Consider the following 19081-nt stretch of genomic DNA (forward strand, 5'->3'; position numbering starts at 1 on the left):
TAACTTTTTAACTGAGATAAAGAGATGTAATGTAAGCTGGGCAATAACGCAGTTGGTTGACTGCCTAGCGAGTTCAGTCAGTCTCCAAAGGGTCAAAGCCAAGCTGGAGAGTGTGTTCCAATAGCATCCTAGAAGACTCAGCCCTAAGCTCTGGCTGAACCAATAGTTTCTTGCAGAGACTTGGATGAGAACCTAGAAAACCAGCTGAGCCGATTCTCAAAAGACATGAAGCCCCGAGGCTTGGTGAATACTCTGGATAGCAGAGTCCAAATCCAAAGCGATGCTAGGGAGCCAGAAATAAAAATGAACAGAATTTCTCAAGAAGGAATTTAATGAAGATGGATGCATTGGGATTGACATACATACACTATTGATACTATGTATAAAATAGATAACTAATGAGAACATACTGTATAGCACAGGGAACTACTTAATGCACTGTGGTGACCTAAATGGGAAGGAAATCTGAAAAAGAGGGAATATATGTGTATGTATAGCTGATTCATTTTGCTGTACAGTAGAAACTAATACAACATTGTAAAGCAACTATACTCCAATAAAAATTAATTTAAATAAATGAAACCAGAATTGGAAAAAAAGAATAAAATTAGTTAAAGAGAGAGAAAATATATATTACCAAGAAAGAGAATGAAATATTGACTTCAGAGAAAAGACTTGTGATAAAAAGAGAAACACAGTCATCTCAGCAAATCTAGGCTTTTGTACAGTAGATATGTAAGCATCTCTTTTGTCCCTTTTCTGTTTGTTCATCTCTGTTTTTCTCAGACCTTAATCATAAAAATGATATCACTAGGTAACGTTTAACCTAACTTCTGATTTTTGCTTTACTGAATGTACACAATGCCTTGCCTAACCTGTTGATTCCTTTCCTGGATTAGAAGGAGTAATAATGAAGAATTAAGTAGTTAAAGAATGACTTACTATCTACCCCTAGCTTCCCCTTGGTAAACTTGCAGGCAGACCACGCGGGCAGGAGAGCACCCAGAGGAAGATCAGAAGTCAGCAGGTCTGCACGCAATGGAAAAATGACAAAGAATATGACCTCCTTAATATTTAACTGCGATTATTTCCCCTTTTTCCCTTTAAAAATTGTCATGGCTTAGCAGAATCTTTGGAGTTGTTCTTGGGACATGAGTCTACCTTCTCCCCAGATTGCTGGCTTTCTGATTAAAGCAACTTTCCTTTCTACCAAAAAAAAAGAGTTCAAGTCATGATTGGAAGATGTGTTACTCCACATTTACAAAACAGTATTGCAAATGATAAATTTAACATGACCAGAAAATAAATCATCACTCTCATTTTCCCGCATACTCTGGGCAAGATTTATATTCGTCATTCTCATCAATGAGGCACAGTAAAAATCTTTGAGAGGGTCCTTGGAAACCAGTACATAGGGACCACCACCATGGATGCTGCATCATGAGTAATGTATGAATTGTAATGTAATATATAAGGAAAGAAATGTATTAGAGAAATACAAAGTTAAGAAGATCTATATTGCTTCAATACTAACAGGTTCCAAAGGGCATACCTTTTTTTGCAGTGGGAAATAAGAAACTAAGCAAGAATGGCACATTTTACAATAAATAACATGAAAAGATGGTTCTTGGAGTTGAAGAGGAAGAGATGATTGATGTCTGGATATTACCAAGAATCTTCACGTGCACTGATAGGACAAGAAATAAAGTCTCAGCACCTCTTCTCTACCCATTATCTAAATCTTCATCAGTAAATCACAGTGCTCCACATGGGGCCCAAGAATTTTTTTTTTTTTTTTTTTTTTTTTTTTTTTTTGTCACGCAGCGTGGCTCGTGGGATCTTAGTTCCCCGACCAGGGATGGAACCCAGGCCCTTGGCGGTGAGGGCACGGAGTCCTAACCACTGGACCACCAGGGAATTCCCCTCTGTAATACATTTTTAAGAAAATTGTTTATGTAGACAGGGGCTATACAAAAAATATTTGCCAAGGCCTTGCACATACTAGGACTGCCTTGGCTGGTGTCCTCCTCTTCTCACTATAGGCCCCTTGAGCTCCTCTGAGCTCACTTCCCCCACTCTTGAAAGCACCATTTTCCAGGCAGTCTTAATTGCCAACTTGGGCCCCCACTGGAGTGGCTGCCCCAGAACATCCCCTCCAGTCAAAAGGTCCAAATCACACATACATCTCCCGCATGGACGGAGTGTGCCTACTCTTTTATTTTTAATACCAGGAAATAAATTTAGTGACCAACAAATAAGGACAAGCCACTGAGAATGGACGGATGTCTGAATGCCAGGAGCAAAGGCTGTCACTACATGTTTATTCTGAGACCTCAATACACTGCCCTGTTTGCTGGAATCCCCGTTAGGTAGGCGAGATCAACCGGGATAAGCAAACCCTCCATGGAACACCTTAACAACTGGCCATTTGGGGCAAGTTAAGGGGAAAACTCAGGCTTTTAGCGAGGATGCATTGGCGACGGAAATCTAACTTATACTTTAAAAAGAAATATTTATTGGAAAGCTTACGTCATCAAATAAGGGGAGGGCAGAGGTCAAGTTGGGCCTTCAAGACAACAAGCACGGGGGACTGGAATTCCTCTGGGACTCCCTGTCCTGCAGCTCTGCCTCTCCCTATGTGTGGGCTTCTAACTCCACACTCATTCTGGTTTTTTGCATACAGTTAGAGACATACTCTAGGTTTATCCCAGGCATGTCTCCATCCACCTTCCACTGAAGGTAGGCAGGTTTGCCACATAGGGATGTGCACTGTACCCCTCCTGGGAGCCATTCACATCATACTTCATAGCTGAGAAGCAGAGATGCTGGGGATGCTTGGTTGAGCGCATGCCATAGAAAATGCTTGACTGAAAGAGAAGGGTAGGTTTTCTTAGTACATTCTTCTCTGGTGGGGAAGGGTGGTCCTCAACAAGCCCATTCCAAGGGAGCTCAAGGAATCCCACCCTAACCGTTAACGATCTCCCTGGTAAAGCTGCCAGGGAACAGCTCAAAGAATCGGCACCTTGAAGCTTTGTATTCCCAGGCTTGATCACTTCAAGCAGAAGACAGCTAAACCTATGAGAGCAGAACCCACACAGGGTCTATTAGAAGTGGCGAGAGTTTTACAAGGAGGTGGCACATTCTGAAAAAGGTAGCACTTAAAGGCAATACCTGTGACGTTGGAGCAAACTTTGTTACTTAGAATTTTTTATTTTAAGAAGAGGTTAAACCTATATTCTTGTGTACTTTTTTCACTGTTGAGAAGCTGTCTTTCTTGCATTTGGAAAGGACAGCTTTTTAAAAAAATTATAAAACTCTTGCTCCCAACAAAACAATGTCTTTAGCAGATCTAAATCAAAGATAATGTAAACTCTGGTTTCCCTCAACACCTCTGATGGATATCACAACTGAAACTTATTTCACAAAGCTAGGGTGGGGAAAATATCTCATCCCTTTTTTTTTTTTAATTGAAGTATAGTTGATTTACAATGCTGTGCCAATCTCTGCTGTACAGCATAGTGACTCAGTTATACACGTATATATATTCTTTTTTATATTCTTTTCCTTTATGGTTTATCACAGGATTTTTTTTTTTTTTTTTTTTTTGCGGTACGCGGGCCTCTCACTGTTGTGGCCTCTCCCGTTGCGGAGCACAGGCTCCGGACGCGCAGGCTCAGCGGCCATGGATCACGGGCCCAGCCGCTCCGCGGCATGTGGGATCCTCCCGGACCAGGGCACGAACCCACGTCCCCTGCATCGGCAGGCGGACTCTCAACCACCGCGCCACCAGGGAAGCCCCACAGGATTTTTTAAAATATTTATTTATTTATTTGGTTGAGTTGGGTCTTATTGCGGCAGGCGGGCTCCTTAGTTGTGGCATGCAAACTCTTAGTTACGGCATGCATGTGGGATCTTAGTCCCCTGACCAGGGATCAAACCTGCGCCCCTTGCATTGGAAGCGCAGAGTCTTAACCACTGGACCACCAGGGAAGTCCCTATCACAGCATATTGAACATAGTTCCCTTTATCCCTTTTCTTTGTAGAATCGAATAGGAACTGTTCTGTGCCTCCATTTTTCGGAACTGGTGGGCCATTCAATCTCAGTGGTTCACTGCGGTTCTGATTCCCTCAGGGTTTTGCTAAAGTCCTGGAGGAGTGCCCAAGACCATAACACTGGGGAGAAACCCTCTGAACTCCTGTCCACACTGGTCAGTGGAGGTAAGTCTCCTGTGTGATGAGTCACAGGCTCCCCTTACTGTAGGGAATTTCTCAATGAAGGCCTTCAAAGTTATAAACTTCTCCTTATGTACTGTTTTAGCTGCATTCCCCAAGTTTTGATATACGGTATGTTCGTAATAGTTCAAGTCTAAGTATTGTCTAAAGTTTTGTTTTTACGTGTCTTTATGTTACAGTCATATTGTAATCTATGTGATACTGATACATTGGTATTTGAGACTCGCTTTGCAGCAGATAATGTGGTCATTATTTGTAAATACTTCAAATGTGCTTGAGAAAGAGATATACTCTCTCACTGTTGGGCAAAGATTTCCAAATATGTTTTCTTAAAAATCTATTAAAATCAAGCCTATATTCCAAAGACTAGAGTATGGAAAGAAAAAATAGTAACTTTATAGTGGGGAAGTCTGGCAGCTACCACCTTAACCAAGTAATCAAGGTTAATATCACTGGTGATAAGTCATGTTATATACTCCGATAGGATGTGATAAGAGGGCCTTTTCACCTCTGTGATATTCTTCCCCCAAACCCATAACTCCAGTCTAATCATGAGAAAACATCAGAAAAGTCCAAATTGAGAGACATTCTACAAAATATCTTACCAACACATTTCAAAACTGTCAACGTCGGGACTTCCCTGGTGGCCCAGTGGTTAAGAATCTGCCTGCCAATGCAGGCACAGGTTCGATCCCAGATCCAGGAAGATCCCACATGCCACAGAGCACCTAGGCCGAGGTACCACAACTACCGAGCCTGCGCTCTAGGGCCCGCGAGCCACAGCTACTGAGCCCGCGTGCCCAGAGCCCGTGCTCCGCAACAAGAGAAGCCACCGCAATGAGAAGCCTGCGCACAGCAACGAAGAGTAGCCCCCCACTCGCCGCAACTAGAGAAAGCGCGCGCGCAGCAACAAAGATCCAACACAGCCAAAAAAAACCCAAAAAACAAAAATCCTTTCAGCCTCTTATTCCAACCACTACTGCAGTGACCTTAAAAAAAAAAAAAAAAAAGACTCCGTGCTCCCAATGCAAGCGGCACAGGTTCGATTCCTGGTCGGGGAACTAAGATCCCACGTACTTAGCAGCCAAAAACAAAAACAAAAAACTGTCAAGGTCATGAAAAATAAGGAAAGACTGAGAAACTGTTGCAGATTGGAGGATATTAAGGAAACATAATGACTAAATGTAATGTGGTATTCTGGATTGGATCCTGGCACAGAAAATGGACATGAGTGGGGAAACCGGTGAAATCCAAACTGAACTTGGAGTTCAGTTAATGGTAAGGTACCAGTATTAACTTCTTAATTTTGACAAATGTGCTTATTAGGGGCGCCTGGGTGAAGGATACATGGGAACTCTTTGTACTAGGTTTTAAACTTTTCTGCAAATCTAAAACTATCAAAATAAAAGGTTTATTTTTAAAAGTCATCTATTACTTGTACTGTTCAAATTTTCTAGTAAAAATAAAGCAAGGGAAAAAATAAAGGGGGGGGGGGAGGTTTCTGTCTCCACTTCTCCAAACACTTCTACTTTGGAGCCTTCTGAAGTCCCCAAGAGAAGGAAACAAACACAAAACTTAGCCATCTTCTTGATATGGTACAAAAGAACCTTCAATAAATAATAACAAAGATCAATAATTTAACAATGAGGTAGGGCATTTGCTATATCAAGAGTTTTCATACATCACTCTGTTTAATCTTCACCACATCCCTCTAAAGGAGGTAACTGGGGCCCAGACAGGTTGAAACTTGTCACGCAAGTTTCTGGTTGGGTTGGACCAGATCCGTGCGACTCCAAAGCTAGCGCTCTCCCAGCCACTCCAGGCTGCTGCCCTAATCCTCAATGGTGCATGCCATCCCCACTGGCTGTCTTAGAGCTCCTCCCTGCATCCCCCATGCTGCTTTTGCACGTGGACCACTCCTCCTTTGCCCAGTTAATTCTACTTCCTCCAGGATAACTTCTCTGACCCCCGAAGAGGTCAGGTGGCCCTGTTGAATCTCACAGCACCTGTCATTTGTCCTCCACAGCATTTCTTGCAGTTTTTAATGATTTCTTCATTTGTGGGTTACTTGTTTATCATGATGGGACTGTGAGCTATCAACTGTCTATGTTCACTGGTGTGTGTTCCCAGTGCTTACTTAGCACAGAGGCTGGCACTTAGTAGGTGCTCAATTAACAAGTAGTAACTGACTGAATGAACGCACTCCCAGCACACTAAGGTTAACTCTAGGAGGTGCGGCTTATGCTGGGCAAGCACTACGGAACTTGGCATCCTGCCTCCAGTAGCTTCTGGAACATGATGCAGGGATTCCATCCGGCACACCTGATATATACCTGGCCCTGCTCTGCCAAGATGGGGAAGAGGGACTCCAGGGGATGGGGAACCCAGGCTGGAGGAGCTTCTGTACCAGATGCAGCAGCCTTCCTGTAAAGAAGGCATCCTTGCAACACTCTTCTTTCGTGGAATTAGCCTCGAACCCCTCATCATCTAGATCTGTGTGCTGTCCAATAAGGTAGCCACCAGCCACATGTGCTGTAAGCGTAACCAAGATGTGCTGTAAGCATGACATGTGCACTAGATTTCAAATATTTAGTTTGGGGGAAAAATATAAAACATCTCAATGATTTTTATATTAATTATATGTTGAAATGAAAATATTTTTTGATGTAGTGAATCAAATAAAACCATATTACTAAAATGTATTTCATCTGCTTTTTATTTCTTTAACGCAGCTAGTAGGAAAATTTTTCCTTTTTTTTTTGCGGTACGCGGGCCTCTCACCGTTGTGGCCTCTCCCGTTGCGGAGCACAGGCTCCGGACACACAGGCTCAACAGCCATGGCTCACGGGCCCAGCCACTCTGCGGCATGCGGGATCTTCCCGGACCTGAGCACGAACCTGTGTCCCCTGCATCGGCAGGTGGACTCTCTACCACTGCGCCACCAGGGAAGCCCGGAAAATTTTAAATTACATGTATGGGTTTATATTGGACAGTGCTGTTCTAGACTGTACACTCCATGAGGCCCCTCCTCAGCTCTGTTCAGGATTGTGTGCACAGCTTAGAGCAAGGCCCACACGTAGTGACTGTTCCATAAATATCTGGAAATAGAATTTATTATGTATATACCTGTATGTGATCCCCATGAGGGCAGATCCTGCTTCTCAGCACAGTGCCTGACAAATCTTTTTTGCATGGACAAATAAACCTTCATTCTCCCAGATGGCCGTTCTCCTGGCTTGATTATACTATACATAAAACTCCCACCAGCTGCCTCACCTCTGGTACCAGGCACCAACTTGCTGATAGGATCATAGCCCTTCTGACCCTAATCCTGGTTCTTGGGCCACCTCGGTCATACCCTGCCAAGGTTTTTTCAAGCTTAGGAGACCTAGGATGACTCCTGCCTCAGACACAGCCGTAATGAGATGCGCACTTGATACTTTGGCGTTGGCTGAAACATGCCTATCGTCTCTGTACATGTCAGGTTCACAAGTTCAGTCCTCAAGACTGGTGATCTAGATGGGGAGTATTTTAGGAAGACTGGATAATAGGCCATAATTTGAAACAGATGGAGGGAATAGTAAAATATCCTAATTTCCAGTTTCCCAGTACAAACAAGCATCTGACAGCCTCGTATGCTTGTGCTATTTATGAAATCAGCCTGCAACATTTTTCACTACTTGATACACCAGGAAATGGTAAGCCAGCTGAACCATTCATTGGAAGGGAGACAGGTCCCTTCATTTCTCTGAGCTTTGGTTTCCTCATTTATAAAATGGAGAATAATTAAGTCTACCTCACTGGTTGTTGTGAAGATTAAGTGAAGTAATTATATATACAGGCTCACTTAGTACAGTGCATGCAATTTAATAAAAGTTCAATCAATGGTAGGGATGATTAACACCAGCCCCACTGGGACGTCTGCAAATTTGCAAAGAAGTATTTACGGTGTCACGTTAATAGATGACTGATGAGTCTGTCATAATGACATTTTATATTTGTTCTTCATTTTAACTATCAAGCTAGACACGCTCACCGAATAAAAATAGCTGATGTGTACAGAGCACCCAGTGTGAGGCAGGTACTGTGTTATGCATTTAACAAGCATCATCTTATTTCATCATTACTATTCGTGGTAGGTCCTATTCTGATGGTCAAACTACAGAGCCAGAAACCGAGGCTCAAGGAGGCAAAAGAATGTGCTCCAGGCCCCACAGCAATTAAGGGACATCAGAATTCAACAGGCTCTTAAAGGTTTCTCTAGGTCGCTTCCTAATGCAGGCCGAGTTAGGTATCCTGGTGACATGCCAGTTGTAGTCATGGGGGCAGAGGGGCCTCAGTGAACTATTCCTGGTACCATGGTCGAGGCCACCACTGGCTTCATCCCTCATCCTTCAATGCAGATTGAGCTCCTCGCCTGTGTCAGCCACTACACTGGTAAGTAATACCCTGTAGGCTGTTACGAGCAGTGACTCATTTAGCTCCCTCTACTAATGGTACAGTGATGGTGTATGTAACTTCTCTTAGAAAGAAAAGGAAGACGAGGATTTTGGTCACTTGGCCATGCTTATAAGAATTCAGGGAAAACTGAACCCCAGGCCTTGTAGCAAGTGCTGCTCAGACTCCATAGCCAGGCCTTGTATAGCAGCACAAACATGGTTTGGAAATTGGAATCTCATCCTCTCCCTGTAAACATTCTAGAAATGGTTCTCTTGCCTACAACAGGAGCTCAATGCTCTGCACCTCTGGACTCTGCTGTTAAAGGGACTTAATTCTTCCATCTCTTCCTGCTTTTGTTCCTGCAACCAATCACTCAGGCTCTTGACACGCTAAGAACCCCCCAAGAGGAAAACACGCCTGGCTGGGTTAGCACTGTTCTTGGTCCTAGACCAGGTCATGGGTTAGGCCTGCCCATGGGTGATGGCACCGAGTCCACCGAGCTGTGGTCGGGGGGTGGGGCAAGGGGCTGCGCGCTGACAGTGCAGAGCCTGCCCTCCAGACGTGCACAGCCTGGCCTGACTAGCTAATCCCAACTTGATTTGGCTGCTGCCCTCACCACATGGCAGACATTGCTAATCAGCCGTCGCCCTGCAGAGGCCTCAGAGGTGTCTCGTCCCCCCAGTTCCCTGGGCCTGGTATCCCAGAGGGAAGATTCCTCCCATCGCTGGTCCGTGCCGTGATGGAGACTGCACAGGCTGCCGTGAACGCCCAGAGGTGAGAGCTCCTCCCTCTACTCAAATCACACCTCCTAGGTGAGGCCTTCTCCATCTCCAGATTCAAAGGCCACGCCCCCTGCTTGTCCCCAGACTTCCTGTCCTGTTTCTCTGCTTGACTATTTTTCTTCTCAGTCCTTCTCTAGCACACTAGACATTTCAGTACTTCGTTTATGGTATGTCCCTGTCCTCTAAAATGGAAGCAGCATAAAGGCAGGGGTTTTCACTCTTTTGCCTTCTTTTATTGATCATTTCCTAGAATTGTGCCTACCCAAAATTGAACTTGATGTCAATGGAAGGAAGGGCAGGGGATCCAGTCTGGGTGGAGGTTTAGCCAGTGAAGGCTTCCTACAGGAAGTGACACAAGCTGAGTCAGGCGAGCATCTGAAATGGAAGGGGCGTTCCAGGCACACAAAACGCAGGCCAGGAAAAGGGCAGCATGGTCAGGAACCTTACGTCGTAGCACGGCTGGGGCCTATGGTGCTTGTGGGGTGTGATGTGTGAGATGCGGGTGGACAGTAGACCATGGTCACAGGGGAGGGCCCTGCGTGTCTACCCTGGTAAGTGGGAAGCCTAAGCTGGGGCTGACGGTCAGGTGGGCGAGGGTAGCAGAGAGCAGGAGAGGGCAGACTTAAGAGGCTGGGTCAGGGGCGAGCATCATTTATAATTTGAAAGTGAACAGGTTAACGACCAGGAAGCGCTGTCCTCTACTGAGTGCTACGTGCGGGGCAGGCAGGCGGGGTGGTGCAACCTGCACTTCTAATGCATTACTTCACCCACCCCCACCTCCAGTCATTATACCAGGATGCCACAGAAACAGGGCGAGGAATGAGTGACGCCTCCGGAAAGTGACCAGGCTGGCGAATTACGAAGGAAATTTTGGTGCCCTTGGGCCAAGCCACGGTCAGAGATCACACCTCCGTAGGCTTGTGACTCCCCTCCCCGCCCCCACTTCACCAACCACAGCACCTCGCGCCTCTCCCCTCTCCAGTGCTCCATCGCCGCCCCCTCCTACAGGACACAGACAAAATGGCACCAAGGACCCCCAGGCTATAGGATTGAGGTGGGGGGGTCCAGAAAACCATGAAAGAATAAACAGAATAAAGGGGAGGGGAGTGGGGCATAGACACTGGTACCAAAAGCTTACAGGAAGTTGCTTAGCAACGAGGGGATGGTCGGTGTTAAAGAAAGAGGGCTCCAAGTGTCGAGGCAACAACCAGCAGCGAAATCTCGCTGGAAAGGAAGGGGCTTTGGCTAAGTGGGCGGACATGTGCTCCTTTTTCACTAGAGGACTAGGGCCACAGTGGGATGAAACTGGCCCAGAGAGGAGTCAGAGCAGGTGGGGGGTCTTCAAGAGAGCAAATGGGAGACTTCACGTGGCCCTTGGGCAGGTACCGAGGAGAGGGGAACAGCAGAAACAAGGACCTCTGCTGCGGCTGCCCGGCAGCGTGGACCCTCCAGGCCCAAGAATGCCTCCCACTGACAGAAGCCAGCAATTTGCTGACCTCACAAAGGTGGGCCTGACCACCTGGTTTCTCCCTCAGCCCCAGTCAAGGTGATTCAACGTTACTGGAAGGAATGGACAGCGAACTCCTCCTTTCTCACCAGGGCCTTTGGGAGAGTTCCCCTGCGTGGATGACACCTGAAAGGTGAGCAGAGTACCATGTACCCACAGGGTGGTGAAGCGCACCACTGCTGTTATTGTTACTGTACCAGGAACCCCAACGCCTGGCCTTTGCCCACCACATCCCCAGAGTTCTCCCGAGGGCAGCTGTTCCTCATACATCCCTCTCCCAGCCCTGCTCCAAACCATCTCCCCAAATCCACCCCGTGTACTTTCACCCCCAGAGCCCAAGGCACTCCTGCTTCCTCGAGGACTTCAGCCCCTGACTGTCTCTACATCCACTGCACCCTCATCCTCTCTTCCAAAGCCCTGGAGCAAACATTCCTCCGCCAACAATTCCCATCTCTGCTAAACCTGAGCCCCCAGAAGCACCTGGGATTATTCAACCCCATGTCAAGTCTACATCCCATCCCCCATCCCTAGGTCAGGCCTCAGGAGTGTGCTAAGTGGAAAGTCTCAATGACTGAAACCTGGAAGACCTGCCCCTGTGACCCACTGTCTCTATACCCAGCTGTGCACATGGAAGCAAATATTAAAAAAAGAAAACAAAACCATAAAAGGCGGCAAGGCAGTTTCAAGATTTATTGAAGTGGGTTAGAGGACACGATGGCCAGCACAGAAGACTCCAATGGGAACTCTTGTTTCTAAAAAGTTACACCAGGAGCAGACAAGGGGACACAGAGGCCACTGGAAGACCTGGTCCAGACGGAAGGAAAGCAGACTTCTGGGTCCACGGTGCTCTGTGGCACCTGCTGGGAAGGGCAGAGCCAGCTGAAGGTCTCCAGTTCTGAATCCCAAGTCCCCAGAGTCCCAGGACTTGCCCTCTGCCCCGCTTACAGGGACAAAGCCCTTCCATACTGTGCTGAGGCAACAGGAGAAGGAGGTCTGGTGATGATCGGCGGCAACACCCCTCTTCACTCTGCTACGCCAGCATCCGTGAACAGCCCCAGAACAACCTAAAGGAGGAAGTCACATGAGGCCGGCAGCTTGGAATTTCTATTTCAGAAACACAGGCCGACTTAGCCCCTTGGCAGTTACTCACCATGAGGAGGCCCTTCCAGGGGAGCTGGGACCCAGGTCACCATCCTGAGAGGCCAGAGCTTCTATCCCTGAGGCTTCCTCCAAGGCAGCACCGCAGAGTGACGAGGAGGCCACGGGGCAGGAGGTCAGGACCAGGGATAACTCTCCAACGTTACCTCGTCTTCCTTCAAGCTGACATGCGTGAGAGTGCCCCCAATTAGTCAGGCATGAGCTGCGGACTTTTCACACTAAACCTGGCTCAAAAAGGAATCTCAAAACTCCCAGAGAAGAGTCAAAATGAACAGTCTTTAAAAAATGGGCCTTCTCATGGTGACAGAGCAAATGTAGTAACTGGCAGAGAGACAGCTGGAGAGCTCGCTCTCAGGAGCTCTTCCCACTCGGCCCCACCCCTGTGGCAGGAGCGGGGACCGCCACCCCAGCAGCTGTCCCCCGCACTGTCATCACTGCCTGTACACCGGACTCCCAGGTGCTCATGCTCACCCCAGCCTCAAATCGTCCTCGTGTTCCTCCCTTCCCCCAAGACCTTCCTATGGCCTATCACATCCCACTCCTTCAAAGGCCAGGTCCGCCACCTCCAACAAGCTGCTTCCCTTTGAAAATCTTACAACGACTATACACCACCCAACATCGTGCTTATTCATTACGTATAATTCATCCTGGTTCCTTACACCCGTAAAGTATCTAAACCTGACACAGATGTAGCCTGGTTCTGCTAACAGGAGGCCAAGCTGAGACAGGCCAAGCTCGGAAGTCTCCTGTCACTGCCTGTCACACAGCAGCCCCCAGTGCCTGAGGGCTGGAAAGCACGGGCTGGAGAGAAGCAGGAGTGTGTGAAAGCGCCAGCATTTGAAAGGGACAGGTGTGGACCCTCCAAACACGGGAAATTGCTTTCCACAATTCCTCTCCCTGCATTATCAACGACCAGAGCACAGACAGCCCATGGCCACCTTTTGAATGCAGGTGCGTACAGGCAGAGAGAGCTCCAGGAAGAGAAGGGAGTGCCAGTGGCCTATACGGTAGACTGAGTCTGGGAAAACCACCCAGCCAAGCACAGGACCCACGGAGTGGCCATTCTTTCCTGCAAAAGCCCAACAGGAACCTTCTCCCAAGGGGAATCAAAGAGAAGTCACTTTGGGGCTTCCCTGGTGGCGCAGTGGTTAAGAATCTGCCTGTCAATGCAAGGGACACAGGTTTGAGCGCTGGCCGGGAAAGATCCCACATGCCACGGAGCAACTAAGCCCATGTGCCACAACTACTGAGCCTGCGTTCTAGAGCCCGCAACCCACAACTACAGAAGCGTGTGCGCCTAGAGCCCATGCTCCGCAACAAGAGAAGCCACGACAATAAGAAGCCTGCGCACCACAACCAAGGGTAGCCCCTGCTCACCGCAACTAGAGGAAGCCCGCACACAGCAACAAAGACCCAACACAGCCAAAAATAAATTAAAAAAAAAAAGCACAGTAAAAAATCCACTCAAAAAAAAAAAAGAGAAGTCACTTTGGACAAAAATGGGAAAATACTGCAGTTGGAAATTACAGAAATCATGTGGTCTTAAGAACCACAAAGTCACCTCTAACACAGCTTTGGTTTTTCAAATGAAGAAAACAAGGTTCTGAACAGGACACTGACTAAGCCAGCAGCAGAAGGGGATTCAAAGCCAGGGGAGGAATCTCTGATGCCCAGGTCCACCCATTTTCCATCACAACATCCTTCTGCCCACACTCCAGGGAAGGACAGATACCTCACAACTCTCATGGCCCCAGTGGAACTCTAGAGGCTCCACCCCTGCAGCAGCCACTGCAGACAGTGAAGGGCCAGATGTGGTCCAGGATGCCCAGAGCTGGGGTGGTGAGCAGGCCTGGGGACTCGTGGATGCTGCCTTCAGCTCACCTCTCGGCTCCCCTACATCTTCACCCAAAGCCCCTGGGAACACACACACACAACTACCGGATCAGAGGACCCAACACTCCAGAGAATGGACCAGAGATCTTACCTCAAGGACACTGGGGTCTAGACCACTCCTGATGACAAGTTCCATGACACCTCTGCACACAGTGGACTCATCTGCAACAGACAAGAAGCCAAGGATGAGCACCCGCCTTGTCCCTGCTCACAGCAGAGCACGTCAGGCACCAGGAAAGGACTTAGTGCAAGAGTTACCAGACAGTAAACGTTCTGCAGATGTTGGCTGCTATTATTTCCTGAACAGACACACTATTTCCTCATTAAAAAACAGTAGTTAACTCTAAAAAGGGAGACAGTGGATGGCCTATGGCAGGGTGGCCAACGCTGACCAATGCGTAATTGACCAGTGAAGGCGGAAAAGGACGCCACTGCCAGGTTTACGGGAACGTGCCATGGCCGACTGATAGCAACTGGGCATCAAGGGGAACTTAAGCAGCACACAGGGCCTGGTTCCCAACAGCAGGGGCAGGAAGCGAATGCCCCAACAACGACACTAATGCACGCATGATAGACCCCAAAGCCCTGGAGGCCCGAGGTGTGGCAGGGAAGAAGCAGGAGTGTGTGGGAAAGCTCCCCGAACTGCAGGGTGAGGATGTGAACCCTCCAAATGCAGGACAACCCTACCATGTTTCGTCTGCCTGCACTACCAAAATGCAGGCCACAGGCAGCCCGTGATCACTTCCAAGTGCAGGGGCAGGAAAGGACAGAGGGCTTGCTGAAAAACGAGGCCAATGGCAGAGGCCTGGAGCAGTCGGCCTAACAGAGCACAAGGACCCAGTATTTGCTTCTAATCCTGCAAAAAAGCCTTCCACGTGGCCCGGAAGGGAGAGACAAAGGGAGGACACCTCTGAAAGAACAGTGACAGAGTTCTTAGGTTGTAAAAGACAGGGACTAGGTGATCTGAGGACAAATGGCCTCATTGTAGTCCTGCTTTATGGAGGATGAAACCAGCAATAAGAGAAGGTCCCAAAGTTAGGAGGAGGCAGAGAAGTGACTGACACCTGGGTACAGGTGGGCATACCGAAATCCTTTCCCTGCCTCCGTTCACACATTCTGCTGCCAACATTACAAACAGTCTGAGGAAGGGCTCCCCAGGGGCTCTCAGAAACAAGCACGTAAAGAGGAACCAGGTGTGTTCCCAAAGGCCCCAGACAGGGTAACGCTGAGGGCCGGGTCGAAGCCACTCTCGTCTCTCCTCTAGCTGCTTCCAGGACCACGCGGGACCTGCCTGTACCTTGAGGGAGGCAAAGCCCCAGATCTCCAGGGAACAGAGCTCACCTCAGCAGCACGTGGTCCAGCCGCTTCTTGACAGGATGGGGACACATCTCCAGGGTCTCCTCTGCAACAATCGAGAAGCCCTGGATGAGCGACCTAGATCCCACCTGGCCACAGCACGTCCTGGGAAGCCCAGGCCGAGTACGTGCATAGCGGCCACTTCACAAGCATGGGCTGCTGTTACCACCCACGAGCCACGCCACCACTCATGAACAGGACGGAAGTTATAACTCCACATGGGACAACAGCTCATCTGCATCTGAGGCAGAGGCCTTTTCAGATCATCTTTTGTGCAAACTCTAATGACACTGTACAGTTTCTGGAAGCTGGATCTTGAACAGGATAGAAGTCCAGGACAGGTCTGGGAGCGTGCAGCACCTGACAGGCCGTGCCTGGTCTGGTCTGGCCTTGACCCGGGGGTGGGGTAGGAGGGGTAAAGGCACCTCAGGCTGCCTGCGGACGTGAGGTCTGGTGTCTATTGAAGCCTTGTCCAAGTGCAATACTGCTCTGGTTCCTGCCACCATAACCGCAGGCCATGGGGAAAGTCTCCCCTGGTGGACTGGGCTCCATCTCATGCCAAGGGACCTCCAAGGGATAAATACTGGTCAATAGGAAGAACAATTCCAAGAAAAGGAAACACAGGAAGTGCCCCCACCTCTCCCCTGGCTGGCTCACAAGCAGTCTTCCCCTGATTCTCCATGACATGATGGGCCACGCCACCTCACCGGGATGCGTCTGTCCTTTCCTTCTTTCCTGCTGGGCAGTTGTTGCACAGTTGCTGAGCACCGGACACCTGCCAGGCACTGAGGCTGCGGAGAGGCAAAACTCAGACACTGACCTTGAGATCAGAGCAGAGAGAGGCAAAAAAACAAGAAAAGCAACGATTTCCATGAAGTATGATTAGTGCCCTCATCCCACATCAAGCCACTTCCCACACTACATCACACCAGGAAACATGCTTGACTAAGGACCTGGAAAGGGGAGAGAGGGGAGGCAGACCTGGCTTCCTGGAGGGAAGCCCTTGGTGAAAATTGCCCGAACAGTGGCTCCACAGCCAGCCCACAGCTCCTTAGACACAGCCCATGCTTTATCTTCCTTTTTTAAAAACTTCTCTGCAACTAGCACTGGGCCTCGCATAGGGAAGACTCAGTAAGCCGCACACCAGGGGCCAGGAAGCATGTGTAAAGGCGGCGGGAGGACGGCCGAGTGGGACAGCTCCAGAGTTGGGAAGGGACAGGAGTGAACCCTCCAAACACGGGGAAACGCTTTCAGCAACTCCTCTGCCAGCACTACCAGGGACCAGGGCACGGGCAGCCCATGATCACTTCCGAATGCAGGGGCAACAAAGGGCAGAAGAAGAGCCAGGCAGAGGAGCGCATGTCAGCAGCCGGCTCTCCGCCCAGGCACGGGAAAGCTGCCCAGCCAAGCCCGGGACCCCAACACTATCCTCACTTCATGGAAAGACTCCATCTCCCCTCATCAAGAGGCCACAGGAAGACCAACTTCTCGTAAAAATGCCTCAAGTACTCCTCCACCCACAAAATACCAACTAAGTACCTACTAACCACTTGCCAGGCACTGGGGGTTCAAAGACACAGACCAGGCCTCTGCCCTCCCGACTGCTTGCTGTTTCCCCCCTGGAAGGAAAGGAAAGCTCAGGAGAATGGAGTAACTCACCCGAGGTTCCACGGCTAACGAGGGGCTGCGTCAGCATCTGAACTCAGGCCTTTCTGGCCCCCAAACCCAGCCCCACTCTCCTGCACAAGGCTTTGCAACACAGTTCCCAGAAGCCCCCTGAGCCCAGGGACCACCCCCTCTGCCGCATGGCAGGAAGGCCACGGCCCCCAGTTCAAGGCCCTCAGGAGCAGCACTTGCTCAAGGGGCTGGGGCGCCCTCACTTTAAAGCTCAAACACCCGTTTGGAAAATGGAGGTTTCAACACTTTCCCTTAAAGCTTATTAGGGGGAAATGGGCTAACGCTCACCAGAGTATTTGGCCGGTAACCGACGAACGGCTTTGGGGCCTGAAACGCTAGAGTCGGAGGTGATGGGCAGTGAATCAGGGGTTCTGGCGTCTCTCGGGCCAGGTTCACACGGGCTCTGCACGACCCCCTGCGGGACCTCGGGCCCACGCGTCACCCGACCTGTCTCTCGACATCAGCGGGCACAAGTCTCCCCAAGGGGCGGGTGAGGCCAGGGGACCTGACGCTCCGAACCGGCTCCGGCCGGTGGCGCGGTGACCCGAGGCCTCTTTGTCTAGGACACGAGTCCCGAAAGGTCCACACGCGGCGGAGGGGACGGGCTCAGAACAGGGAGCGAACAAGGGCTCCGAGGTGACCTGCGGCTGGAGCTCCCCCCATCTCGGGCCTCAGTTTCCCCTCCTGTCGGGGGCGGGGAGACGGAGCACCGGCCTTGGAGGCCGCCGGGGGTCCCTGGGCAGCGCGACCTCGCAATGACTCACCCAGGGCGCCGGGACTGTCGGCTGCAGGTCATAGGGGACGACGAGAGAAGATGCTGCACGGTTCCCAGCGACTAGGCCGCAAGACGCAGCTTCCAGCGGTTGAGCGCCAGCGGAAATGCAGTTGAGGTGCGGGATGCAGCCTAGAGCGGCAGCTCCCAGGGCGGAACCCGCGCAAGCGGTTCTTTCGCGCCCCCTTGTGGATTAGAACGGAAACTCTGACCTGCCAAGTCTCCAAGCATCCTTTCCTCATCCCAACCGCCAATCTGAATATTAAATAGCTAGGACATCTGTAGTTTTGACCTGTCTACTCCTTCTCCCTGATTTTCTTGCGGCATTCACTTTTCCTGTTGAATTCAGTCTTGTTGGGAATATCAATTATGGTGTCTTGCCCTCTCCTGAGAAATGTTTGGGCGTGAGACCCAAGCTGGGAAAATTATACTTTCTTCCTTAATTATGTATCTCAAGTGTGAGAGAAAGGATCCTAAAGGAGCTTGGAGGCTAGTTGTGGAGCTATGAGTGGAGTCATACTTCAATTTACAAACTAAGGTGGTTTCTTGTAGGCGGTGTACCTTAGCAGGGTTTTTGAAGGACTCAAACAGAAAGGGGGAATGGGAAGATGTTCAGAAAATGGAGGAAAAGGAAGACGCACAAGCTGATGTGGCGGAAGGGATGGGGGAGTGGATACATGTGTTTGGATGTGAACAAGTTAGAAACTGGATAGAGCATCTCATTGCATGGCCTGTAATAGATGAATCTTTAAATGTTACAAGAGAAGAAAGAAATTCTCATTGTTGCAATGGTAGAGGCACTCACTTGATTCTGAAATGTAAGAAAAAGTCCATGTGTCTCAGTTTGCTCTTGTTTTCTGAGGGCTTAAAAAAATGAGGAAAAGGACAATTGAAATGATTCAAATAAAGTAAAATCAATAAAACAATGAGTAGAAACCAAAATGGCAGAAAATGAGCCTAACCATATTTAGAGCAACATAGCCAAACAACTTTAGGAATGGGAAAAGGGGCTGTGTACAGTCAGCAGAGGGTAAAAAGCTAGAGAACCATATGTTTGACTTTTTGCCCATAAAATTTTAAATTTAGGTAAAATGAACGCATTCCTGGAATATATTTAACAGAATTGCCTTAAGGAAAAATAGAAAACCTAAATAATTTCATAACACTTAAAAAAATTGAATCAGTTAATCTTCCCACAAAGAAAACATCATACCCAGGTGTCTTTTTCTAATATAAATTTATTTATTTATTATTATTATTTTT

General features: G+C 48.9%; 3 non-coding genes across 3 annotated transcripts; all 3 read right to left on the reverse strand.

The window, feature by feature from the left end:
• Positions 1 to 12938: 12938 nt before the first annotated feature.
• LOC132439088 (small nucleolar RNA SNORA71) lies at positions 12939 to 13073 on the reverse strand. The gene has a single exon (XR_009522313.1). It is a non-coding gene; the product is annotated as a small nucleolar RNA SNORA71 (small nucleolar RNA).
• Positions 13074 to 14636: 1563 nt separating this feature from the next.
• On the reverse strand, positions 14637 to 14769 carry LOC132439092 (small nucleolar RNA SNORA71). Its single transcript, XR_009522317.1, has one exon. It is a non-coding gene; the product is annotated as a small nucleolar RNA SNORA71 (small nucleolar RNA).
• Positions 14770 to 16556: 1787 nt separating this feature from the next.
• Positions 16557 to 16690, reverse strand: LOC132439089 (small nucleolar RNA SNORA71). The gene has a single exon (XR_009522314.1). It is a non-coding gene; the product is annotated as a small nucleolar RNA SNORA71 (small nucleolar RNA).
• Positions 16691 to 19081: the final 2391 nt, after the last annotated feature.

This window comes from Delphinus delphis, chromosome 15, assembly GCF_949987515.2.
Source record: "Delphinus delphis chromosome 15, mDelDel1.2, whole genome shotgun sequence".
Classification (NCBI taxonomy): Eukaryota; Metazoa; Chordata; class Mammalia; order Artiodactyla; family Delphinidae; genus Delphinus; species Delphinus delphis.